At 41.6% G+C, this 27,250-nt stretch overlaps 1 protein-coding gene across 1 annotated transcript in view; it reads left to right on the top strand.

Annotated features, from left to right (window-relative positions):
- Positions 1-27,250, top strand: part of EPB41L3 (erythrocyte membrane protein band 4.1 like 3) — a 235,667-nt gene that overhangs the window by 52,343 nt on the left and 156,074 nt on the right. The window lies entirely within an intron of this gene.

Raw genomic sequence — 27,250 nt, 5'->3', positions numbered from 1 at the left:
AAGGCCCCATGCACACGAACGTGCTTTTGCACCCGCAATTCTCCCGAAAAGTCACGGGAGAATTGCGGCCCCATTCATTCCTATGGGGCCATGCACACGGCTTTGGTTTCCACGGTCCGTGCATGGCCCAGAAGCCCGGACCGCAGAAAGAACGGGCATGTCTTATTACGGCCGTGTTCTGCGGTCCAGGCTCATAGGAAATAATGAACGCGGCCATGTGCACGGCCCGCGATTTGAGGCCGGCCCGCGGCCGACACTCCTCTGCCGGCTGACCCGAAAATCACGGGCGTGCACATGGCTACAGTTGTGTGCATGAGGTCTTGGTCAATTAGCCTTCAGGGATATCAATCTGTCTAGGTAGGCCAGGGCTACACAGACTTTTTGTAGCGCTACTGATTGATAGTAACTATTGAGTTGACAGCTGTCCAAAAAGATTGCATGTAATGCTACATTCAGAAGAGCGTGTACTCCCGTGTGGGACGCGTGCTCACGGATCCCTCATATATTCGAGTCTATGGAGGGATGTGGGAAAACGCAAGAAAATAGGACATGTCCCATTTTTCCACGGACCCTTCACACGCTCTGTTGATACAACGGCCGTGTGAATGGCCCCATTGAAATACGTGTCCGTGTGACGGCTATTGTTTTAACCGCCGTCACACGGACGAGTTACACGCTCGTCTTAATGAGCCCTAACTCAATGCATTCACTTGACTTCAGCTGTAGCCGCAGGTCTGCCAGTGGCCAGTTGTCTTTTCAGATAAGCGCAAGTTCACACTGAGCACACGTGAAAGAGTCTGGAAACACTGTGGGAATGTTATGCTGCCTGCAACATCATTCATCAAAACTGATTTGGTGGTGGGTCAGGTATAGTCTGGGGAGACATATCCTTGGAGGGTTGCACAAACCTTCAGGTGATAGCCAACGGTACCCTGACTGCTGTTAGGTACCAGGATGAAATCCTCAAAACCATTGTCAGACCTTATGCTGTTGCAGTGGGCCCTGGGTTCCTCCTGGTGGAGGACAATGCCTGGCCTCGTGGCCTGATTGTGTGTAGGCAGCTCATGGATGACTAAGGCTTCGTTCACATCTGCACTAGGGCTCCGTTCCGACGTTCTGTCAGAGCTTTCAGTCGGAACGGAGCCCTGACTGACATAAATGGAAACCGGTGCCAATGGTTTCCGTTTGTCTCAGTTGTGCAAGGGTTCAGTCGTTTTGACGGAATCCATACCGTAGTAGACTACGCTTGTGACTCACAGTGCAATGATGGCATATCATAGGTAAAACCTAGTACACACTTCAATCTCTACCTCCCGTTAGAAGAGTCTCATTGATTAAGTTTGCTGGATGATGGCCTCCATGGTTTACAGTGTTCTAGAATATCTGATGGTTACTGACACTGATGACTAAAATTCTATTCTGGATAAACACAGTTCCATCAGACAAGTGATGCGGAAGGGAAGCTGTTTACTCTTCCACCTTTTGTACTGCACAATGGGGTTGAAGCCGGCTTTTGAGATTTAATTTGTTTTGTAGATGTCACATCCCAAAGTACTGACTAATGCGTTTTCCCAGGCGAGAGCTGAGAAGAGTGCTGATCTCTGCAGTATTTCATTCTGATAGCAATTGCAGGCTCCATTTCTGTTGCAAAGCACACAACGGAGTGGATTAATGCCACAGATTGTTGATGAGCCAGTTCTCCGAGAAAAATCTACCTGTTTCAAATAATAACTTTTTTTTTCATGTTTAAGCAAGAATCAGATAAGCTGGTTAACACTTTTTAATATAAGCCATATTTCAGTAAAATGTATGTTCTAGATCTCGGCAGAATTTGTTGTGCATGACATAAGCATTGGTTCCAGTTAATTACAGTATAAGCTGTTTTCTAACCGAGAGAATGCCAATAGGTTTGTGGTTGAGATTTTGAAAAGAGTTGTAAGTGTAGGTTCCAAATAAAGGATTTATGAAGTATAAGGCTGGCTTTGCAGGAGCTTATATCTCATGTGTACACTGTGGTTCTGTGTTCTGTGAGCAATTATAACATGTATTGGTTCTTTGCACCATATTTCTTGGTAAATAAGGCACTCCAACTTAGAAGACATCACAAATTTGGAAATGAAAATAGAGGAAAAAAAATAGCAACTTCTATAGTGCAAAACTTAGTATTAGGGCCTGTTGCCATTACCGTTCGGTTTTCGGTGATGGGTTGCGTCAGACCTTTCCGTCGAGGGAACCCATTAACGTAAAGGCAAAATTTTTTTAACAGATTCGTTAAATCGATTCTTTAGTGGCGCCATGCTGCAGGAGGAAGCTCCGCCCCGCCACCTCACTGCCAAGTCTGCCCCATTCTGTCCCTGCTCGCCCTTGCAGATCGCACCGCCATGGGGGTGCCACCAACAAATGTGGAGGTGCCATCTACAAGGGAGGGGGGTGCGGTCTGCTTGTGGGGGTGCTATCTACAAGAGAGGGGGTGCTGTGATCTACATGGAGGTGCTGTCTGCAAGGGGGTGCTAAATGCAAGGGGTTGTGGCACTGTATTGGAGGGGTGACATTATGTGGGCACTGTCACTGTATGTGGGCACTGTCACTATGTGGGCACTGAGTATATGGGCACTGTGGCACTCTATATGTGGGCACTGTCACTATGTGGGCACTGTGTCACAATATGTGGGCACTATCTACTGGGACATTGCAGCACTATCTACATGGGAACAGTGGTGTTTTCAGGGGATTGGGACAAAAAAACCTTGACAAAGGAAACTTTTTTCTTTTAACAGCCATGAAAAACAGACTGGAAATGGATGAGAATTTGGAGACACTGATGCAAAATGGACATAAAAAACTGACAGTTGATCAGTTTTTAATGGCCATTTTTTTCACTGTCGTGTGACTGTAGCCTAAATCACTACGATGTCAGGAGTCCTGTTCACATGTACTGTGGTCGGGCCGGCTGACACACGGACCGTTTTTCACGGTCCAATCACGGTCGTGTGAATCTGGCCTTAATTTCATTTTATTTAAAACCCCATGGCGGAGCCGGTACTGCACAGAGTCCTGCTCAGACTTTATGTAATCTCACCTACTGCAATTTAGACTGCTCTCGTCTCCAATGTTGGAGACAGGCTGAGGTGGTGACGGGCAGAGAGGGATGTTAGTGCACGCAGCGTATCATTAATTATAGATTCTATTAACCTGTTCCATGCCGGGAACACAGAAGTTATAATCTATTAGATAGACATTTATCCAATTGTATTTCTGATAAAAGTATTTGCAGAGGTTAAAAGTTGTGAAGTTACGTACAGTAACTATAGCAATATATGTTAAAAAGTTATTTTATATAAAGAAAATAATTTATTAGATTACCTCTTGGTATTACTGTTAAATAAACAAAAACAAAAAAAGAATATCGAGATTCAAATCGAAAATCGCCCAAAGTGTTAAAAAAAATTTAGTGCCTTAGTGGATACATAGAAGCTGCAGCACTAAAACGAAATAACATTTTTAATATAACTGTATTACAATAATGTTGAGAATGGCAAAACACAAATTTCTTAAAGGCGACCACATAAAAAATAGCCTTTAACCCCTTGCTGATATTTTTTGTAACTGTACGTAATAGTCGGTAGGGGGAGGGGGAAGTATATAGGCTTATGTGCTGATCCTGCTCCATACTCAGCAGGTGTGGGCTGTAACATACAGTAAAGCTACAATTTACTGTAACGGCCGGGATTGGGATAACTCCAGGTGGGATTGGGATAACTCTTAGGTGGTTAAACCTATAACTTTATTCTGTTGGTCAATACAATTACGGGAGTACCAAAGTTAACATGTTATTTTTACCATACGGTGAACGCTGTAAAAATGAAACAAAAATGTAGACTAGCTGTTTTTCTCCCATTCCACCCCACATTTAACTGTTTTTTTTCCCAGTACATTATATGGTACGATAAATTGTTCCATTAAAATCTACAACTCGTCCTGCAAAAAACAAACCCTCATACGGCTATGTCGATTGAAAAATAAAAAAGGCATGGCTTTTGGAGAGCATGGAGGAAAAAACGAAAATGAAAAACAAAATGTCTGCGGCAGGAAGGGGTTAAATATTAAAATATTTTTTGTCTAAGACCCTGGTCGCAGAAGCCAATAGTTCAGCAGTTTGGGAAAAGTTCACTAGTGAAGAGTCAAGTCATTGTTGCTGTTCTTTGTTCATGGTGCTGAAGGACATTGATATCATAGTGTCAAAAATAAAGTCTAGTTCTATTATTGTGTAAATTTAATTGTTATGTATATAATCACTAATACATACACAATAAATAAAATGAAGTTCGATTGCAAGCTCCACTGGAGGCCGGAAACCTTTGTGACTTTAGTGCTGCAAAATATGTCTGTGATTTCTAAACATGGGACAATATCTAATAAATGCAATATTTTATAGTATTCGACATTCAAATAACATTATATGTATTTTCACATTGCTAAAATCTGGATTATTCCTGTTTATGTGTTGATGTTATATTGAAACAAATATTATTATTATTATTTTACCTTATCTTTTTAAAATTTAAGTTTTTGTGCTGGTAGATCTTTTGTTTGATAATCTTAAAAATCTGGTTTAAGGGAAAGCTTAAAGAAATAATTTCAGCTTCCTATAAAACTCAACTGATACAGATTTGTGTAAAGTGATGAGAGAAAAAGTCAGGATCTGTTTAAGGGAAATCTGTCGCAAAGAAAACTGCACAGAGGAAGAGGAATGTGTTTAAATATAACACCGAAAAGCTGATGTGTGAGACCGCCTATATTTTCCTATTTACACCTGACAGCATTTCCCATAAAAAGCTCAAAATGTGCATATCAAACTGGGAGACCGAAGCCTACCATGAAATATTCAGAAAACATTTTAAAGGGAATGTGTCGCAAATTAATTTTTTTTTAAAAGTAAGTTACTTATTTTTATTAGATTTTTACGTGTTTTTTTTGCGGTTTTCTTTTCCACGAGGTCGAAAGTATTAAAAATTTAAATAATCATTTGACATTTTTCCTATGTTGGCCACCAGAGGGAGCACTTCCCAGAATTACAGCAAAGTGAATCGGGCAGAGCAGCCTGACCTACAGCTGCTGAAAATGTGGGAGGGAATCTTGCCCCCCTCCCTATTTTTTGGCTACAAGCCAGTAAAAGGTGTCTTCAAATTGCTAAGCTTTGTCCGGCTCCCATTTTGGGAGTGCTTTTAAAATGACAGCTGGTAGAAGCTATAGGACACATCAAATGGCTAAGAATGATGAAAGTCAAGAGGGACTTTTCAGTTGACCGGTTTACACAGCGTGTATTAGATGCATTTTTTTGGGGCATTTTACGTGCCAAAAACCGCATTAAAAAACCGCTTGATTACGCTTTTTATTTACATAAATGGTAAAGGGCTCTGTTGGTACATACGTGTTTTTTTACACACGCATTTTTAAAAACGCGTTGTGTATGTAAAGAAGAGTCGAGTCAATTCCTTTGCACGTAAAACATTCCAAATGGGAGTCCTAATTATGAGTCAAAAAGCGCACACAAAATCCGTCAAACACTTGATTAAGCTTGGAATTTACATCAATGGGAAAGTGAGACGTTAGTTTTTTGCGCAAGCGTTTTAAAAACCGTGTGGCATAAAAAAACAAGCGTTCGATCTATTCTTTGATGCATAAAATGCGCCAAATGTTCCCGGAGTCCTAACTATGCGCCCAAAAACTTGCAAAAAGCGCACACAAAAAGCGCAAAAAAACCCTGCAAAAAAAATAAAAGAAGTGTGCATGCCCCATAGAAATGAATGGGTCGCTCTGCAATCCGTTAAAATAAACGGATAGCACAATGAAGCATTTCACTGAAGTGTGCTTGAGGCCTAACTTTATTTTTTTGCAGGTTCCGCTGGACCTATTGGACTACGTCGTATATTCGGTGGATGATACTGCGATGATCTACGGTTTTTGTTTAAATAAAATGGTTAGGGATGATTGTGTGGGGGAGTTTTTATTTTAATAAAAATATTTTTTTATGTCTCTGTTTAATAGTTTATTAGCGCCTGGATAATGGCAGTTGTCTGTTTGACAGCGTCCATTACTAAGGCGGGGCTTAGTATTCGCTAGTAACCCCCATAAATTACCCTGGTACCCACCACCACCATGGGTATCGGGAAGAGCCGGGTACGATCCAGTACCCGACCATCTGTAGTGATGGTCGGGCACTGGGGCAGCCACAGACTGGTATTATTACACTGAAAGGCAAAAAACAGTGGCGCTTCCCACCCTGGTAATGCTAGTTTGCTGCTGTGTTGTATCTGGCTGGTTATGAAAAATGGGGGGGGACCCCACGTCATTTTTTGAATACTTTTTTTTATTTTATTTTTTTAAATGGGGTCCCCCCCATTTTCATAACCAGCCGGATACAAAACAGCAACAGCAGGCTAGCATTACCAGGGTGGGAAGGGCCACTCTTTTTGGCCCTTCCCAGCCTAATAATACCAGCCTGCGGCCGCCCCAATACCCTTCCATTACAACAGATGGTCGGGTACTGGATCATACCCGGCTCTTCACTATACCCCTGGTGGCGGTGGGTACCGGGGTAATAATAGGGGGTTAGTGCAATCCTTTTTACTGGCACACGCTAATCCCCGTCTTAGTAATGGACATCGTCAAACAGGCAACTGCGATTACTAATAAAGTATTAAAAAAAAAGAGACCTAAAAATTTTTATTGAAATAAAAACTCCCCCACACAATCCTCGTTAACCATTTTATTAAAAACAAAAAAACGTACATCATCGCAGTAGTCCGCTGAATCTGCGACGTAATCCATTAGGTCCAGCGGAACCTGCAAAACAAAAAAATAAAGTTAGTAATATGAAAAATATAAATTCTCCCCTACAGTGACTTCTGTCTACTCCCCACAATAAATACTAGAGGTCCCCACAAGCACCCTGCACGCACTCCCCCCCCCCCCCCCCCCACACACACATATGCCCACGCAAACCATCACACAAGCACCCTGCATGCCCCCCCACCCACCACACACACACACACACTCCCACCTTCACAGAACCCCCCCCCCCCCGCAAGCACCATGGGGGGTTGTGTGTGGCACAGTTGCATGTTCACACACACACACACACACACACACACACACACACCACCTCCCCCCCGGCGAGGGGGTGCAGCGCGGGGGGTCGATCGTACGTACGTACGTGCGTACGTGCGTACGTGCGAGAGAGACACACACACACTTTACCTGCAGTGCGGCCGGTCTTCCCCCTACAAACCAGCTTCTAGGTGGGTCGCTCTGAAGTGCGCTTGCGCAGTACAGAGTGAGATAGCAGAAGCGGAGCACGCAATGAATGGGAGCCGCTCATTATGTCCTATGCACTGTAGCTGCCGTATTGCATCTGTGTATGTGTCGTTAACAGACACATACACAGATGAAATAAAACATGGCAGCCCCCAGTAAAGTAAGAAAGTGTTAATAATAAAAAAACATTCTGTGTGAAAAAAGTCAATATGATTTTATTAAATAAAAACAAATTTATATAAAAAAAAATGCATGACACCTTTCCTTTAAAGAGACTCTGTCACCACATTATAAGTGCCCTGTCTCCTACATAAGGAGATCAGCGCTATAATGTAGGTGACAGAAGTGCTTTTTATTTAGAAAAACTATCTATTTTTACCACTTTATGAGCGATTTTTAGCATTATGCTAATTCGTTTCTTAACCCCTTAACGACCAGCGTATAGTGTTTTTAGGGTAGTTCTTCTGAAGTGTCGGCTTTTCACGTCGGCACTTCAGAAGAACCTTTCTGCCATCGTGCCGGGATCTCTTGAATACCGGGCTGTTGGTAACAGCATCGGGCTTCAGGGCAACGATCGGAGACCACTAGCAGCGGTCTCCTATCATTTTTAACCCCTCAGATGCGTTGCTGAATAGCAAGTGCCGTATCTGAGTGGTTTGGGAGGGAAGGAGCTGCATCGGAGCGGTTTCGGGGGATCTCCTTAAGTCCGGGCTGCTGGTAACAGCCTCGGACTTCAGGGCAACGATCGAAGACCACTAGCAGTGGCCTGCGATCAGTTTTAACCGCTCAGATGCGGCACTCCATAGCAAGTGCCGCATCTGAGTGGTTTGGGAGGGAGCTGCATCGGAGTGGTTTTCCCGGTCATCGGGTAATCTGCTTCTGAAGCCAAGGCTGTTAGCAACAGCCTTGGCTTCAGAGTGATGATCGGAGACCATTAACAGTGGTCTCCGTTCATGTGATCACTGTGAGAACCATTTACAGTGATCACAAAAAAACAAAACGAAGTGTTTCTCCTACCTGTCTCTCTGTCACTCCTCACACTTGTTACTCTGTATGAGAAGAGACGGAGAGAATTTTACTGTGACACCAAAGACACTAAATTACAAAAAATCTAATATATAAACTTCAATTGTATACCTAGGCTAGGGTTATCCTTAGGGCACGTTCACACGTGGTAGAGTTTTTCCGCTGCAAATGTTGGTGCACATTTGGGGCAATTACGCAACGAATCTGCACCAACATTTGCATATTTGACAGGTAATTCAGACGTTGCAGAAAACACAGCGGACTTGCCAGTCAAATTCCGCTACTTCTCCGCCACAGACAGTGCATGCTGTGGAGAGAAAATTCTGCACCGCAGCCCATGGTCCGCAGCGGAGTTTCCCGCAATGTCTGAACTAACTTGCCTAAAAATGTATTGAAACAAATGTAAAAAACGGCCGCTGGAGAATTCCACTGCGGACTGTCCACAGCAATTCCGCCACGTGTGAACGTGCCCTTAGGGTTATTCTAGGTTCTATTCTAGAGTTAGTCTAGGGTTAGACTAGGTTTAGCCTATGTTTTTTGTGTAGCGTACGTGTGTGACGTCTGTGTATTTTATTTGTGTAAAAAAAAAAAAAATATGTAAAAAAAAAAAAGTTTTATTGTCTACGTGTTTGTTCGACATCAGTTTTTTGTGGAGCGTGCTTTTGTGACGTCCGTGTATTTTTGTCTGTGAAAAAAGTAAAGAAAAAAATTATAAAATTTGTCTGCGTGTGCGTCCGGTTACAGTCTTTAAAGCAGAAAATGACCACAGCACTGGACCACAAGTGGGTGCACGCCTCAATAGGACCGGATCCGCGGTCCCTGCTATCAGATAGACAAAATAGACGAGGAGACAGCACTTCCAACATATGTCAGCTTTTTAATCACCCGTGCGACGTTTCAGTCCAACAACTTGAGAAAGGTCCTGTTGGACTGAAACGTCGCACGGGTGATTAAAAAGCTGACATATGTTGGAAGTGCTGTCTCCTCGTCTACCTGGTTACAGTCTTTGTCGTACGTGTGTGCAATTACAATGGCCCATAAAAGGTTCACGGTGGAAGAGGCATACGCCATGTTAATTTCTGACTGTGATGAAAGCGATACAAAAACCGCGTGCAAGGTAGAAATGTTGTCTACTAGTGATAGCAACGACAGTGATACGCTTTCTGCAATTCAAGTGGCGCTGCAGAGTCCACAAGCACAGGGCATGTCGCAGAAGTACCACAAAACACGGCCTACTCTATTCCCCCAGAATATATTGAGTGCGTATCCACAAAGTAATTTTCCCCTAATAACCCAGAACTTATTGCCACACCAGGGATAAATATTAATGTGGAAAATTTTACAGCCCTTGATTTTTAAAAAAAAAATATTCATTACAGATGAACTATTGGAGCTGGTTGTTAACCTAAACCAATCTGTATGCTCGCCATTCTTTGCCGAAAAGCCAACGTAAGCCTATGCAAAGCAGTGGCACCCCACATACTGGCGAACTTAACGAGGCTCTGTCACCAGATTCTCAAATCCCTATCTCCTATTGCATGTGATCGGCGCTGCAATGTAGATAACAGTAACGTGTTTTTTTTTTAAAAAACGTTAATTTTTGGCCAAGTTATGAGCTATTTTATATATATGCAAATGAGGTTTGAAATGGACAACTGGGCGTTTTTTTTTCGTTATGTCCAACTGGGCGTGTATTGTGTTTTTAACTGGGCGTGTTTACGTGTATGACGCTGACCAGTCAGCGTCATACACTCCTCTACATTCATTTACACAGCAGCGATGTGCAGCCACATACAGAGATTAACGTTAATCAAGTGTCCTGATAATGAATACACATGACAATCCAGCCTGGACGTCATGTGTATTCAGAATCCTGACACTTCTGACTCTTTTCTTTGAGATTTCTAGCAAGGGAAACGAAATCTCGCGAGATTACGGAGGTAAACGAGATTTCGTTTCCCTTGCTGCAAATCTCACAGAAAAGATTCAGAAGTGTCCTGATAATGAATACACATGATCATCCAGCCTGGACGTCATGTGTATTCAGAATCCTGATACTTCTGAATCTTTTCTGTGAGATTTCCAGCAAGGGAAACGAAATCTCGTTTACCTCCGTAATCTCGCGTGATTTCGTTTCCCTTGCTAGAAATCTCAAAGAAAAGATTCAGAAGTGTCAGGATTCTGAATACACATGACGTCCAGGCTGGATGATCATGTGTATTCATTATCAGGACACTTGATTAACGTTAATCTCTGTATGTGGCTGCACATCGCTGCTTTGTAAATCAATGGAGAGGAGTGTGCTCATCGGTGCTCATCCTCAACATGGTGTTACTGAAAATTCCCTCAATCCGGTCATATTGGGCAACAAGCCCTACACATGCCACACCTGGTTTTCCAGCCGTTATGACCAGAAGCAGATATGAGGTGCTAATGCGCTTCCTTCATTTTAACGACAATCACCAGGCCCCCTGTAGTGATCCAGGCCGTGACCGCCTTTATAAAATAAGGCTCCTGATAAAAATTTTGGAGGAGTTATTTATGCCGATGTACAACCCCGAAAAAAAACTAGCGGTCTATGAATCGCTGATGAGTTACAAAGGCAGGCTCTCATTCCTCCAGTACAGCCCCTCAAAGACCGCAAAATATAGGATTAAAATCTACAAGCTCTGTGAGAGCGGTACAAGCTACACATCTGCCTTTAGAACCTATGAAGGCAAAGACCGTGATATTACCCACATTATTAACTCATTTACTTTCATATTGTTTTTGTAGGGAGAACCAAAAGGGAGGGTTGCTTATTGGATAATCTTTCACTGTAAAATGCAGCAATACTGTATTTTCTGGAAAAACATATGTATTTTTTTCTTTCCGCCTATTAAAAATACTCACTATACCCTAGATGAATATTAGCAGGACATTTATACTTGTCAAAATGACCTGCAGTACCACAGCAAATATAGCGTGGTTCCCTAAAATCAGCTCTGGCGTAAAAAGTCCTCCAAAAGCCGAAATGGACTTCTTCTATGATATGCCCTATAACGGGTCCATATAATAGATTAGACGCACATATTTGGTATCGCCGTACACGGGAGAAATAGCAGAATGTGGAAAGGTGTAACTTTTACCAGTATGTCATGTGGTGTTTCGAAATGGCTTAAGAAAAGTGACACTCTTGTAAAAAAAAAAGTGATTTACATTTTTTGGGCCCAAGTTTGGACAAATTCTGTAATAAGTGTGAAGGGTTAAAACGGAAATTTAACCGCTAGAAATAGACTTTCGAGTGTCTAGTTTGTAGAACATGATGTTTTTTTACCATTATTTATTGGACTTCAAGTCCATTGCCCATACATTAATACCATGGTGTAAAAAACAAAATTAAAGGGGTGTCTCACAATTTTTTTTTTTATGTTATTGCTTTTAGTCATTACATTTTTTTTAATTTATTTGTGTTTTTGTGTTGTACTTTTTTCTTTCTTTTACTTCTCTATGGGGGGGCTGCCATTTTTTTTTCATCTCTGTATGTGTCGATTAATGACACATACAGAGATGGAATACGGCACATACATCCTCATAGAGAATGCGAACGGGAGCCGTTCCATTCACTATAGCGTTCGCCGTCTGTGAGGGAACGACGCATGCGCCGCTCTCACACAGTCCAAAAGGAAGGTCTTCGGGTGAGCGACATCCGGTGCCATTTTCATGTGGAACGGAAGCCGCGGCCGGACAGTAAGTTGACTACTTCCGGTCGAGGATTCCGTCCATATGTTCAGAAGCAAGGACTAGGAGCGGAGGGAGCAGCGGCAGGAGCAGGCAAGTTATGTTTGTGTATGTGATGTGTGTGTATGTTCGTGTTATACTATGTGATTACCACTGTATCTAATCCTCCTACACTGCATTCGCTCAAAAAATGGCGGCACACAGTGTAGGAGGTTTGAACATTCAACCCCCTCCTTTCTCCTGGCACTAGCCACGAGAAAGGAGGGGGGATTGTTTGAGCACACTAGAGCGAGTGTGTCTTCTCCAATTTTGCAGCATAAAGCAATGAGGTTGCTTTACCACATGCCAATGCTGCAATTTTGGGAATTGCTCCCTCTAGTGACCAGCACATGGAAATGTTATAAATTAGAATCTAATTTATAATATTTCCTGAATTGTGAAAAAATTAGAACAATGTGTAATCATTTATATACTAACAGTTTTACTAAAAAAAATATATATTTTTTTCTAGCGACACATTCCCTTTAAGACATTTTAGTGCGCAATTGAAAAAAAGGGGCACTTGTGTTTTATACTATATTTCTGGTCAAAAAAATAAACTACACCTCCAAGTCAGGTGTCTTTATGATCAGAATAAATGAAAAAATATATTTCAATACATTTGTATGATACAATTACTTTTATTTTCAAACTGTTACATTTTAAATGATGAAAAATCAAATTTTTTCTTTCTTTCCACGGCTATAAAAAAAGTAACAAAAATGGTACCTATACATATATACCACAAAAAGGAAGCACTACATGTCCCAAGAAAACAGTGCAAAATTCACATCGATACATAAAACACATACAGAGTTACACTGAGTTACATCTGTGAATAGCAAAACTGCGAAAATTGCTCTGGTCACTAAGGTTTAAAACACCTTCGGTATTAAGGGGTTAATGCCCAAGTGGGTGTGATTTTACTTTGGTCAGTGTCATACACTCCTCTGTACAACGCCCACGTGGTCTAATCAGTGACCAATCAGCGTCATGCACTTCTGTCCATTCATTTACACTGCAGATAGCGATATAGCTATATCGCTATGTGCAGCCACATAAACACACTATGACATTACTGCAGTGTCCTGATAATGAATATACATTACCTCCTGCCAGGATGTGATCTGTATTCAGAATCCTGACACTTCTGAATCTTTTCTGTGAGATTTCCAGCTAGGCAAACGTAATCTCGTTTTAAATGACAGTTTACATCGTAATCTCGCGAGTGTAAATGAATCTGCAGTGTAAATGAATGGAGAGAAGTGTATGGCTCTGATTGGTCAGCGTCATACACTCCTCTGTACAACGCCCACTTGGTCTAAAGTAAGAACACGCCCACTTGGGCATTAAAGAGGCTCTGTCATCAGATTCAAAATGCCCTATCTCATACATCATTTTATCGGCGCTGGAATGTAGTTAACAGCAGTGTTTTTTATTTTGAGAAACCATCTTTTTTCAGCAAGTTATGACCTCTATTGCATTTATGCAAATTACTTTCTTAATGCCCAAGTGGGCGTTTTTTTTACTTTGAACCAAGTGGGCGTATTACAAAGAAGTGTATGACGCTGACCAATCGGCATCATACACTTCTCTCCATTACACCGAAGCTTGTTTCACTGAATAGCGGGATCTCGTGTGACGTCACTTCCACCCACAGGTTCTTAGTCTCTAGGGAGTTTTATATACTTACCTGCACTGTGTGATGCTGCCTCCTCCGCTGCTTTTGCAGATCCGACGACTGTAACTTCTCATACGCCTGGAGACGATCTATGTTCAGTCTTCAGATGCAGGGATAAAGGACCTGTGGGCGGAAGTGACGTCACAGCGTGGTCTCGTAAGATCACGGTGTTCAGTGAAACAAGCTTGGGTGTAATGAAGAGTGTATGATGCTGATTGGTCAGCGTCATACACTTCTTTGTAATACGCCCACTTGGTTAAAAGTTAAAAAACGCCCACTTGGGCATTAAGAAACTAATTTGCATAAATGTAATAAAGGTCATAACTTGCTGAAAAAGGATTGTTTCTCAAAATAAAAAACACTGCTGTTAACTACATTCCAGCGCAGGTAAAATGATGCAGGAGATAGGGCATTTTAAATCTGGTGACAGAGCCTCTTTAAGAAAGTCACTAGCATAAAGCTAAAAATCGCTCATAAAGTGGTAAAAATAGATAGTTTTTCTAAATAAAAAGACCTGCTGTCACCTACATTACAGCGCCCATGTAGGAGATAGGGCATTTATAATGTGGTGACAGAGTCTCTTTAAGGACTATAGGTTTAAAAAGTATAGTTTGTAATTGGATTGAGAATTGGCTTAAAGAGGCTCTGTCACCACATTATAAGTGTCCTAGCTTGTACATAATGAGATTGGCGCTGTAATGTAGATTATAGCAGTGTTTTTTATTTAGAAAAACGATAATTTTTGATGGAGTTATGAACCGTTTTAACTTTATGCTAATGACTTTCTTAATGGACAACGCGGCGTGTTTTACTTTTTGACCAAGTGGGCGTTGTAAAGAGAAGTGTATGACGCTGACCAATCAGCGTCATACACTTCTCTCTATTCATTTACACAGCACATAGTGTTCTAGCTAAATCACTATGTGCAGTCACATACACAAACATTAACGTTACTCAAGTGTCCTGACCGTGAATAGAGATCACTACCAGCCAGGACGTGATGTCTATTCATAATCCTGACACTTCGGTAACGTTGTCCATTAAGAAACTCATTAGCATAAAGCTAAAATAGGTCATAACTCCATCAAAAATGAACGTTTTTCGGAATAAAAAACACTGCTGTAATCCACATTATGGCGCCGATCACACTAGGGCATTTATAATGTGGTGACAAAGCCTCTTTAAGGACCGTATCCAGAGAGTTGTGGTCAATGATTCCTACTCTGAATGGTCCCTGGTTATAAGTGGTGTACCCCAGGGTTCAGTGCTGGGATTAATAGCACTATTTCTATTTTTGCAGATGACACCAAGCTATGTAGTAATGTTCAGTCTATGGAAGATGTTTGTGAATTGCAAGCTGATTTGAACACACAAAGTGTTTGGGCATCCACTTGGCAAATTAAGTTTAATGTAAATAAATGTAAAGTTATGCATCTGGGTACCAACAATCTGCATGCATCATATGTCCTAGGGGGAGCTACACTGGGGGAGTCACTTGTTGAGAAGGATCTGGGTCTTCTTGTAGATTATCGACTAAATAACAGCATGTAATGTCAATCAGCTTCTTCGAAGGCCAGCAAGATATTGTCGTGTATTAAAAGAGGCATGGACTCGCGGGACAGGGATGTAATATTACCACTTTACAAAGCATTTGTGAAGGATTTGCCTGACACAGCTTTTGTGTCGACGCCCGTGGTTAATCGGCCTGCATCTGTTCCTAGGTCTGCTAGAGTGACTCGATTTGCTCTCGCCCGTGGTCCACTTATACCTTCATTTGCTGCTTGTCTTTTGCCTGTGATTCTCCTGTTTCCTGGCTCTGCTGTTACTATTGACCTCTGCTTCATATTGACCCTGGCTTGACTGACTATTCTCCTGCTCTGCATTTGTTACCACGTACACTCCTGCTTTGACTCGGCTCGTCCACTTCTCTGTTGCTCACGGTGTTGCCATGGGCAACTGGCCCACATTCCTTTGCTTTTGTGTTCCCTTGTCTTGTTTGTCTGTCGTGCACATATTGAGCGTAGGGACTGTCACCCAGTTGTATGCCGTCGCCTAGGACGGGCTGTGCAAGTAGGCAGGGACTGAGTGGCGGGTAGATTAGGGCACACTTGTCTGTCTCCCTATCCTGACATTACAGCATTAGTGCGGCCTCATCTAGAATATGCAGTTCAGTTCTGGGCTCCAGTTCATAGAAAGGATGCCCTGGAGTTATAAAAATTACAAAGAAGAGCAACGAAGCTAATAAGGGGCATGGAGAATCTAAGTTATGAGGAAAGATTAAAAGAATTAAACCTATTTAGCCTTGAAAAAAGACGACTAAGGTGGGACATGATTAATTTATATAAATATATGAATCGCACATACAAAAAATATGGTGAAATCCTGTTCCATGTAAAACCCCCTCGAAAGACAAGGGGGCACTCCCTATGGGGAAAAAAAAAGTTACATTTGCACGATCGACAAGCCTTTTTTACTGTGAGAACTGTGAATCTGAAACGGCCTACCGCAGGAGCTGGTCACAGCAGCTTCAGTAGATGGATTTAAAAAAAAGTCTAGAACGTGTGTAGAATTTTTGTTTCATCCCTTCCCTTTTTCACATCCCTTGGTTGAACTTGATGGGCATGTGTCTTTTTTCAACTGTACTTTCTATGTAACTATGGGGGTGATTTATCAATACTGGCGCAAATGAAAAATGGAGTAGTTGCTTATAGCAACCAATCAGGTGGCTGCATTCACTTTCCAAAGGACCTCTGAAAAATGAGAGGTTGAATATCATGGGCAACTATTCCTCTACTCCCCTGTTTATAGCCATTGTGATACATCCTACATATTTTAAAGCTATAGTTAGATCTTACATATTAATTGTTTTTTCTTTAACACAATTTTTATTAAAGGTTTTTCAAAGTTATACAAAAATAAACAAGACATTAACATGTTAATTGTTTTTTAAGCCAACAAGAGCTCAGCTATACATGGCAAAACATTGGTACAAATAATATTATACATATGATCAGGCTAAGAGATTTTCCCAAAGAATAAAATCTAGATTTTTTTCAACCCTATGAATGATTTTCGATTTTGAATCGCGATTTTCTTATTACTATTAAATAAACTAAAAAAAATACCAAGAGGTAATTTAAAGAAGAACTCCCATGAAAATGTTTATTGCTTTGCCCGTTTGTAATGGGATCTTGTACACGTATATGATATTTATTTCCTCACCGAGCATCTAGCTTTCAATACATAGGATTTATTTCGGCTCCCCCATGCTGTCACGTCATCTGTAAACCGATTCACGCAGTTTCTTATGTGTGGACCGGAAGCAACTTTCTCTATGTAAGTCTATGTATTAAAAGATAGACGCTCGATGAGTAAAAAAAAATCATACAAGTGTACAAGATGCCCATTACAAACGAGCAAAGCAATACAAATTTTCATGGGAGTTCTTGATTAATAAATTATTTTCTTTATATAAATAACATTTTAACATATATTTCTATAATAATTGTAAGTAACTTCACAGCTTTTAACCTCTGCAAATGCTGTTTTCTAACAGAAATACAAATTTATGGACAAAGTATGGCATGAAGTTAAAAAGGGATTACAGCAGTCTGAATTCTTTTTGGAATTCTCACCCCTCTGGTTAAATAATTTTATTATGGCTTTATGGGATGTTGATCTAGCTAAATTCTGGCAGAAAAGAGGTGTCTTTAATATCACAGATGTATACAGAGGGGGTAAAATTCGAGAGTTGGGAGAAATTCTTGTAGGCAAAGTAATCACATGGAACACTAAATTTAGATATACACAATTATCTCATGCACTTAAACGCATTTATAAGAGGGAAAAAAGAAATAATTAGTAAATTTGTGGCTTATGATATCTTAGTGGCTCAGCCAAAAAATGGCTTTATTTCTAAGCTACATGATCATTTGATGGTTAATAAATCACAAGAGGTAGATATTAACTCACGTTCTAAATGGATAGAGGATTTGGGGATTGTCTTAGATTAGGAATGGACACTAATTTAGAAGATTTCCTATAAGGTTATTCTAAATGGGGCACATAAAATTATTCAATATTTCCCTTATTACTCTAAATGTTTTGCACACAATAGGTTATTCTGATTCCCTAAATTGCCCTAAATGTGATTTCCCTGACTCGAAATGGATACATTTAATATGGAGATGTCCCAAGTTGGTCAGATATTGGATATATGTAGCAAATTAAATTAATAGGATTTAGGAAATAAATCTTTGTATGAATTTAAAAATGTGCTTGTTAGGTGAACCGGATCAGCTTGGCCCTATTACTCCAACAACTGTGGGGATATTAAAACTTATGTTTGTTGCTATAAAACTAATCGCCAGATTTTGGATGAGTAAGAAAGTCCCAACTATGAAATTATGGAAGTAGGAAACCTCTAAGCTAATGTCATATAAGTACCATACCTATAAATATAGAGGGTGTTTGCAGAATTGTTTTGCTATTTGGCATAAATGGATTGATACTGTTAAACCTTCTGAGATGTCTTCTTTTTTTTTTTTCTTTAAAGCTAGAACGGGGGAATTTCTGAATATTTAAATGTTTGTGTTCTTTTCTTTTCTCCTACGGTATGAGGGAGGTGTGTGTGTGTGTGGGGGGGGGGTGGGTTATAATATGTAATCTGATTTATGTGTATTTATAATGCTTTTCTAAAAAGAAAAGTTAGAAAACAAAACAAGTTGTGATTGGATCAACTTTGTGATTACATCTTATCAAAAATTATTTTTACTTTTTTAAGATGCAGCTGCTTTGTATCCTGTATATAGCAGATGTATCATTCGCTAAGATCTAAATCAGTCAGGTCCGCGGGACTGACTGGTTCAGTGACAGCGGGTCCAGCATGATCCACCTCTAATCCATCACAACTTCGTTATGAACTTAGATGTGATCGTTAACAGCTCGATCCCGCAGGACCCGCTGATACTAAACTCGTCAGCACCGCTGACCTGACGGATAAAGGTTTCTGCGCTAGATACAGCTGCTTTGCATACAGTATACAAAGCAGCTGTATCTGAAAAAGTAAAAAATAACTTTTAATAAGTATTTCGAAAGTTGCACAAAACACAGATACATATTTTTATAAAAAAAAAAAAAAAAAAGAAATATTTTAAGTGTACATAGTCTTTACGTTAACCTGAGGCTATGCTGGTAGCGGGAACACAGTGAGGGTACTGTTTGTGTGTGTGTTGGGGGCACAAACAAATGCTAAAAGGGCCATCATTTTAACTCACCTGGGGCTCTGAGGAACAGCTCATATAGCCACTCACTCATCTCTCACATGTAGCCTATAAAATGCGGAAAGAATTAGCCCTGCCTCCCATTCCTTTATATACAAAATAGCCAGCCTGCCGTTTCCAACCCTGCCTACCAATCAGGGCCGGCTCCTTGTTTATGTGGGCCCCTTTTATGGGGGAACTCTCGGCGGCAGTAAAATGGCAGAAAACGTCTCTTTGTGCCCCCATATAGAAGTTAGGCCCTGTTTATGCCCCTATAAAGAAGTTAGGCCTCCAGTTTGTACCCCCATAGATTTAGTGCCCACTGTAGATAGTTTCACACTTCCCCTCTCCCTGGGAGTGCCACACAGCCCCCCTCCCTGGGAGTGCCACACAGCCCCCCTCCCTGGGAGTGCCACACAGCTCCCCCTCCCACGTAGTGCCACACAGCTCCCCCTCCCACGTAGTGCCACACAGCCCCCTCTCCCTGGTAGTTCCACACAGCCCCCCTTCCACGTAGTGCCAAACAGCCCCCCCTCCCAACAGCCCCCCTCCCTTTGGGGCTCCCTCTAGGAGTGGAATCCCCAACCAGAGCATTGCCGACGCTCTAGCCGGGGATTCCGCTTCAGGAGGAGATCCTGACGTCACTGTCGATTTTATATGGACAGTGATGTCAGGTGCAACCTTAGAGCCATAGTCCCGGGCAGAGTACTAGCATTCTGCCTGGGACTCCTGCTCCGCTCCTAACATCACTGTCCATATATGTATAGTGATGTCTGGAGCAGAGCTGAAGTCCTGGACAGAGCACAAATAAAGGCTCTGCTCCAGTACTCCGGCTCTGTGGAAGTCCCTGATATCACTGTCCATATATGGATAGTGATGTCAGGGGCAATCCCAGAGCCAAAGTCCCAGGCAGAGCGCTACAGTGATGTCAGGGGCTTCCCTAGAGATGGAGTCCCGGAGCAGAGCCGCTTCTAGCACTCTGCCTGGGACTCATCTCCTCCTGGCATCACTGTCCATATATGGACAGTGATGTCAGGGGCAACCCCAGAACCTAAGTCCCGGGCAGTGTGCAACTAGCACTCTGCCTGGGAGTCTGTAGCCTAATAAATGGCTCCCTCCCTGCTCTGCCATAGCGTTCAATAGTATCTGCGTCCTAAGGGCGCAGATGCTATTAAATGTGGCGTCACTACCATTGTAGCAGCCATATCAGTTGCTAGCGGGGCAAATTGGCTCGGGGGCCTGTGACGGCGGACGGCACTGGCCCCTTCATGCCATGGGCCCCGTGGCAGCCGCTATGGCTACTACAGCGGTAGCGACGCCACATTCAAGCTCCCTACTCTGCCTGAGAGTCTGTAGCCTAGTAAATGGCAGAGTGCTAGTAGCGCTCTGCCCGGGACTTTGGCACTGGGGTTGTAAATCTCCGTTTACATTCCCCACCCATCCCTTTTCTGAATGCCCTCCTGCCATTGGCTGGCAGCATATGACTTCAAAAGCTGCCATAAAATAGAAGACTAACAGATGCAGTAGAGGTGAAGAAGAGGTGGGAGGAGTCAGCATTGTTGCGTCCTGTACACGGTCTGCTCTCTTCACTGAATGGATGGAATGGCGCCCAACGTCCATGCAGGGGAGCAGCAGTGTTAAGTGAGCGACTCCATTTTAGTCACGGGTGACAATGCGACGGGGGTGGTGACAAACGGCGGAGCGGAGCTTCCTCCTGTAGCTCAGCCCGATGGTGAGATTATTAAATAATAGCGATTCTGTTTAAGGATAGAATTGTCACGGGATTCCAGTGCAAATTAATTTGATCGCCCAGCCCTAACGTATGAACTAATGTGTAAAATGTAAACTTTTATTTCATGATTTTGATGAATGCCTATTCAAATCCAAATGACTCTGAAAGGCAAAGAGAGTTTACTTGTAATTATGTTTCCCACTTTTCAGATTTGTCCAGAACTAGCTATTAATTTTTTTAAATTTCTATGGCCTCATGGCAGCACTTTGTGGACAGTCTGTGGAACAGTTTTTACACTTTTGTATTTTAGAATATCATCATACTGCATATGTTTCCAGCGCAGCTATGAAGTTTACTGACCTTAAAATGCAAATAATTGGTCTTTTGATTTAAAAAGACGTTCAGGCTTCTTTATTAAGGGTGCAGCCTTCACGGCAAGGTAAACAGAGACTGACAGGGAGACTACTGGATAGGGGAGCTGTATCGGAGGGGTATTTAAATTTGAGTACAGGTATTATTATTTTCTTTTAAATTTATGGTATGACTCTTGCAGCTGTCATTTTTTTTTTTTTTTAAGTAACCCTTTTTAAATACTCCTCAATCCCTCTTAGCTTAGAGCAGTAATTTTGCCAGAATGGTAATAATTTAGCATGGAAACATTGCTATGAGCAATCATATTGAAAAACTTCGTTCAAAAATAGACCATGCATTTAGCTAATGAAAGTTAAATTATGATCTAATCATCTTCCTGTACGGAATGTGAACCAGGGTTTCCATATTTTTTTAAATTTAGTAAAGTTGTGTATTTCCAGATGGGACAATTCTTCCATTTTAGCTAGTTGAGCTCCTTTCCTCAGCCAGTTGCATATTGGGGGGGGGGGGGGGTCATTTCCGTTTTCCAGTAGAGCGGGATGAGTTCTCTTGCCGCACTAAAGAGTGTCCAAAGTACCTCAAGTTTGCCATTGGTTGAGGGTGGTCTCATGTTAAGGAATATAAGATGAGGGTTTGTTGTGAAGGAAGTCTCAGTGATGGTATTTAGTAAGGTCTGTACACGATCCCAGTATGGAGCTATTTTCTTGCTTTCCCACCACATGTGGAGGTAGGTACCTATAGCTTTGTTGCATCTCCAGCATAGTGGGGAGGTCTCAGGGTAAATTTTGTTCAGAACCCAAGGAGTTTTGTACCATCTAGTAGTTAGTTTATATGTGGATTCCTGCATCTTTATGCATCTGGAGATCCCTAGGGAATTCTTAAAAATCTCGTTCAATTTACCCTCTGTGAAAGTAGTGTTTAATTCGCCCTCCCAAGATTTAATGAAGGTGGGGAAAGCTGAAGTATGCAATTTGCTGAGATGACTATATAAGAGAGAAATCCATGTCACTGAACGTTCAGGGGAACTCTTTTTAAGCGCCGCCACATAATATTGTTTAAGATGATGGTAGGTGAGAAAGTTAAGTGATGTAAAGCCTGGGTGACCTTTTAGGTCTTGAAAAGTGAAGATAGCACCTTCCTGTAGAACGGAGTCGTACGCAGTATGAAATGCGGCTTTAGGTAAGGATGGGCATTCCAAAGGGTGTGTAGTTTGGGAGAATACTAAGGCCCCATACGCACAAACGTATTTTTGCGGCCGCAATTCACCCGAAAATCTGCGGGTCAATTGCGGCCCCATTAATTTCAACGCGCCCATTCACACGACTGTGGTTTCCACAGCCCGTGCATTGCCCAGGAGACTGGACCGCAAAAAGATAGAACATGTCTTATTATGGCCGTATTTTGCGGTCCAAGCTCATAGAAATGAATGCACACGGCCATGTGCATGGCCCGCGATTTGCAGACAGGCCGTGGCCGTCCGAGCCGCAAATCATGGCCGTGCACAGCACTACGGTCGTGTCCATGAGGCCTTAGTCTCCAACTGACATCAGCAGAGAGGGTACTTGATGAAGGGAACGTAAATATCTATCCTCCTGCAATGTCTGGATACATGCTGAGGTAAAAGAGTTTTGTACCAGGTGAGATGTTGCCTTAGTACTGTCTATGTCTATCCACAGCAGAGACTTCAGTGGAAGTCCCACCATTGCCTCCTCCACAGGGACCTCAAGCTTAGGGGAGTTTTGATCTAACCAATCTATTATCCAAGCTAATTGCACCGAATTGTAGTATGTCTCTGTTTGAAAGTCAAATTTTCCCCTAGCTTCTTGGGAAGGATAAGGGTATTGTTTGCTATTCTGGGTTTCGTTGTGTACCAAACGACTTGATACAATTCATTGTACAGTATATTCTGAAGGATTAAATAATTAAGTATAAACTATTATTCTATTGCAACAGCCACAAGTTGGGGGATTCTGACTAGTGTGCGTCAATATCATAACAAGGCAAGAAGTGTATTTTGTGGTCCTTTGTCCCCCATTGTGCCTTGAGTCTAGCAGAAGCCGACTGCAGTGGGTAAAGAAAAGGGGGAGAGTGGAGTGGGTTTGTTCATATGTAGTGGGACCCCACCTAATAGACATTTATGGCAAATTCTATATGCCATACATATCTATCGTCAGAATACTTATTTATCCCCCAGAGAATGCAGCCTATTTTGGCCTTTAGGTGGCAGCTATTTTTTTGTTGTTGTTTTTTTCATCATTGCAGTCCAAGAGCAAATTTTTTTTATTTTTCAGTCCATATAACTGAATGAGGGCTTGTGTTTTCGCAGGACGAGTTATATTTTTCATTGGAGCCATTTTGGCGTATATATAAATTTGATGAACTTTTATACATTTTTACAGTTTATGTTAAAAAACAGCGATACCACCATAGTTTTCTTTGATTCGTTTTTTTAGGTCACTTTCACCATGCAGTATAAATACAAATTTTAACTTTATTATACGGGTCGTTTCTTATGTGGGGCGATATCCGCGCTTGGTTGCAGTTGGCATCTGCTGGTGATGGTGTGGGCACCTCCTTTGTGCCTGTTGCTTGACTATAACGTAATACTATAGGGGTTCATGGGAATGACTTGATCACTGTGACATACTATTACGCCATGGGGCAGGAAGGGGTTAAGTAATTTAATATCTTTGATTATATAAAGTCTCATCTTTATTTGACCTTTATGCAATCGTAAACTGCGTGTAGCTAAATATATTGATGGAATTTTCATCTGATTTTAATACCCTTTACAATGCTTCCCATACTCTGACCTTGGTGTTATGTGCCTGAAGTTGGTTGTATAATATATTGTACATTATATAGAATCAAAATTCTATTTGGGCCATTGTGTATTTAACAAAAGATAGAACCCCTGTCAATACCAAACAGGACCATCTATTACTTAAATATTAGAATAATTTGGAAAAAATAAACTAGAGGACATAAAAGTAGACTTGAAAGAATATACCTGGCTTCAGTACATCTGTGAAAGGTTATTTCAGTCTCCTGGTAGAGATTTTTTTTTTCTAATGCCGGCGATATCAAGAGGAGCATTCTGAAGTCCTAACAGGGGAAGAGAAGACATCTTCCAGTACTAAACTAGGTATTTTTGTGTGGTTATGCTGGTTTTTATCTTGGAATATGAAATGAATGTTCAGAACAAATTACTACAAAAAAGGCTTCTGGCAGAGATGAGCAGCACAAGTTCTTTAGAGAAGAGTTAAATTCTTCAAAGAGATTTGTATCAACTATGATTGCCTGATTAAAAGTCCATTTGGGGATACTGCCATGGTTACAATCAGTTCAGTTTTTCTAAGATATTCTTTTTTTTTTTTGTCGTTATACCATTTTTTATTATGCGAATTGTTTGTTTTTTCTTTTTTTATAACTCCAAAAAATATACAGATCCACAGACAGTGAAGCTGTCCATACACATTAGATGTATGTCGGCTAAACCTGCCAATTTCAGCAGGATCAGCTGACAATCTGATGTGTATGGCGGCTTCCCGACTCTCCGCCAATGGTAAATGTCGGGGGAGAGAAGGGTCGAGCATGTTGATGTTATGGAATCACCAGTTTAGCAATTCCCATGGTGGAAATGTATGGAATTGCTATGTGAGCGATTCCCCAAAGGCTGCTGGAGACTGTCAGGAATGAGCGTGCAAATAGATCTGCAACCCGAAATCCGTCACAACTCTGATCAACAGAATCTAAGGCTACTCTATTGTTTTCGCCAGAGCCCACCGCAAGGCAGGTTGGACTTTGCAGTGTAGAACCCAGGTTGTTGTACAGGGTATAGTCTGTAGCTTGAGCAAACACAAGGAAACAAGGAAAATCACAAGCAAAGTAAACAGAACGAATGCAGATTTAAATACTCCACCCTTCAATCTGATAGGAGGAAAGACAGAGAAGTGGAATAGGCTCAACAACTAAAACCAGAACCTCCCAGAAGCTAGACTAGTAGTCATGGTAATCTTAAAGGAACGGACGTTTCCTAACAGTTGAATTTCCACATGCCCGATCCTTTTTGTTTATTTGGAGATAAGCCACTGACAGGACACATTTTAGACCTTATAAATCTATAAAATACTACAGGTGATTTAACCAAAAACTGTTCAGGCTGCTTTTATTTCTAATAACATTTTATTATTAAAATTCAAATGGCTCCGCTTTCTCTTGTTGCTGCAGTGGATCCATGAGGATCTGCCATATGCTTCATGGCTTCAGTTTTTATAATGTGAACGTAGCCATGGCTTTAAACAAAAAAAGAAAAATGTGTTACCTTCTAGATAGAGGTAAATTAGGGTGAAAAGCCGTAGCACATCCCAGATGGACCAATAAAACTGATACCAGCCCATGTTTTACAGGCATAAGGATTCAGGGGCACAGTCATGTATTCGCTCCAGTCAAGCAAGTCGCTCAATTCTTTTTTTATTAATTGCCACAAGATTGGGTTTCTGTGTTATTTTAAAAGTATGAGCTACTTTTTACCTGCAGAGAGTAATCTAAAAATCTCTTGCAAATTGCTTGTTTAGGTTTTGTTGGGTTTATAACTCTATAGAAAAAAGTCTTACTACAAAACATCTAGGTATAGACCTAGCGTTCTAAGTAGTCTCTTGAGATAAAATCACTTATTATTAATCATCGCTTATATTATTATTCTATGCATTTTGTGTTTTTATGTATGGTAGTCTAAGGGTATGTGCACACGAAGTCTTTTCAGCTGTTTACGGCCTGAAAAATCGGAAACAGAACGCCTCCAAACGTCTGCGCATTGATTTCAATGGGAAATACGGCGTCCTGTTCAGACGGGGCGTTTTTTTTTACGCCTCTTTTTCAAAAACGGCACGTAAAAAGACGCCCGCGAAAAAGAAGTGCATGTCAGTTCTTGGGACGTTTTTGTAGCCGCTTTTCATTGAAAAACAGGTCCAATAACGGCCGTGAAAAACGCGTGTTCTATTAAAAAACGCACGAAAATCATGAGCCGTTTTCCCTTGAAAACAGCTCCGTATTTTCAGACATTTTTTATTTTGTGTGTGCACATACCCTAAGGTTGAGTTCACACGGGGCGGATACGCTGTGTAAAAGCACGCAGGATATCCGCCCTGTGCGCCACAGAGAACTTCAGATGAAAAACAGGACAAGACTGTGGTGCAGTTTTTCACCCTGTATATCTGCTGCGGAAAACTGCAGCATTTAGCAGGCCAGCCTCCTGGGATGACGTTTCATCCCAGGATACTGCTGCAGCCTGCGATTGGCTGCAGCGGCTGTCACATGGGATGACACCTCTTCCCAGGAGGCCAGACCTCTGACGTCATCCAGGCCGGCAACAGTCTGTGATTGGCTGCAGCGCTCACATGGGATGAAACGCCATCCCTGGAGGCCGGCCTTGAGGAAGAAACACAGACTGCTGGGTAAGTATAAGATTTATTTTTTGAGTTGCGTTTTTTTTTGCAGTGGAATCGCTCCAAATCCACCGTAAAAAACTCAGCAACTGCTATGAATTCAATGGGGAAAATTCGCAGCAAATAAGCAGCATTTACGCAAATACTATTAACATGCTGCGGAAATAAAATTCTGCACCGCGTGTAAATTTCTGAGCGATTTTTCCACTCAGTGTTTGTGCAGCGTGTGGATGACATTTGTTCTAGCTTATCCACTTTGCTGCTACTGTATTATGCTGCAGATTTTCCGCAAAAAATTCCATTGCGGAAAGTCCGCAGTAGTTACGCAACGTGTGAACTGACCCTATGGGTGAAGTCACACACGGACCGATTTTGTTGCAGAAATTTCAGTTCCCTTCATCTAAATAGAACTTGCACAAATCCATCCACCTGCTTCAGAAACAACCCCATTATGATGAATGAAACTGATTTTCGCTGAAATTTATGCAACAAAATCTGCCGCGTGTGACTGCGCCCTAACACTCCTGTCATTTTAAACATATTTATAGTTGTGAGGTGATTATGAGCTCTTACAGCTTCTGGTTAAAAAAACCCCCCACAAAACTCTTTTCTCTCACCCTTTATACTCCCACATAAAGTGTCAGGCAGCCAAGAC

Source organism: Rhinoderma darwinii, chromosome 5 (assembly GCF_050947455.1).
Source record: "Rhinoderma darwinii isolate aRhiDar2 chromosome 5, aRhiDar2.hap1, whole genome shotgun sequence".
Taxonomy (NCBI): domain Eukaryota; kingdom Metazoa; phylum Chordata; class Amphibia; order Anura; family Rhinodermatidae; genus Rhinoderma; species Rhinoderma darwinii.
This window is presented reverse-complemented; position numbering and strand designations above follow the sequence as displayed.